Here is a 1,359-nt window from a genome sequence, read left to right as displayed (position 1 = left end):
AATCACTAAAGACGATTGGAGGGAGCCTATCATGACTTACTTGCAATATCCCACTCTGCCCTCTGAGAAAAGAGTCAGAATCATGGCTACAAACTACCTCATGTGGAATGAAGATTTGGTCCAAAAAAGTAAGGATGAGGTGCTATTAAGGTGCCTTGGAAAGACAGAATATATGAAAGTCATGGGAGAAACCCATGAGGGGATCTGTGGGGCTCACCAAGGGGGAAGAAAGATGTGCTGGTTAATTAGAAGGTATGGCTACTTCTGGCCAACCATGTTGAAGGATTGCATCAATTATTCTAAGGGATGTGAAGCTTGTCAAAGGCACGGCCCAATCCAGCGGGCTCCTTCTGTTCCCATGAATCCAGTGGTAAAACCATGGCCTTTTAGGGGATGGGCAATGGATCTCATTGGCAAAATCTATCCAGCCAGCAGCCAGCAACACTGTTTTATCATTGTTGCTACAGACTATTTCACCAAATGGGTAGAGGCCAAGCCAATCAAAACCACAACTTCTCAAGAGATCATCACCTTTATAGAAGAACAGATCATACAAAGATTCGGCATTCCCGAATCAATCACAACTGATAGGGGTTCTTCTTTCATATCTAGGGATATGCTAGATATGGCAGAAGCATTCAAGTTCAAACTGCTTCAATCTACCCCCTATTATGCTCAAGCCAATGGACAGGCAGAATCAAGTAACAAGGTGATTATCAATATCATCAGAAAGATGCTGGAGAAAAATCCAAAGCAATGGCATGAAAAGTTGTCAGAGACTGTGTGGGCATACAGAACTTCAAAAAGAGAAGCAACTGGCATGACTCCCTATGCTCTAACCTACGGCCATGATGCAATTCTGCCTATGGAGATAGCAGTCCAGTCTCTTAGAATTGCTCACCAGCACAAACTCACAGGAGAAGACTACTCTCAAGCCATGTTACTTGAATTAGAAGAATTGGATGCAAGTAGGATTGACACCCTCAACAAACTCTTGGCAGGAAAACAGGCTGGATCAAGAGCATACAATAAAAGAGTTAAAGACAAAAGTTTTGAAGAAGGAGAGATAGTCTGGAAGGCAATTCTGCCCCTTGGAACACACATAGCTGGATACGGAAAATGGTCACCCACATGGGAAGGTCCTTTTGTGATCAACCAAATCCTCGGAATGGGGGCATATAGGTTGCAGGACAGAGATGGAGTTATTCACAATGCCCCAATCAATGGCAAATGGTTAAAGAAATTCTACCCAACCATGTGGGATTCACAAGCTGTACAGACGGACCCCGGGATAGAAAAAGAATAAGGCTGACTTTGTCTATTTTATGAATCCATTTTTGCTTTAAAGTTGTTTCGTTT

This window comes from Prunus dulcis, unplaced genomic scaffold, assembly GCF_902201215.1.
Source record: "Prunus dulcis unplaced genomic scaffold, ALMONDv2, whole genome shotgun sequence".
Lineage (NCBI taxonomy): Eukaryota > Viridiplantae > Streptophyta > Magnoliopsida > Rosales > Rosaceae > Prunus > Prunus dulcis.
This window is presented reverse-complemented; position numbering follows the sequence as displayed.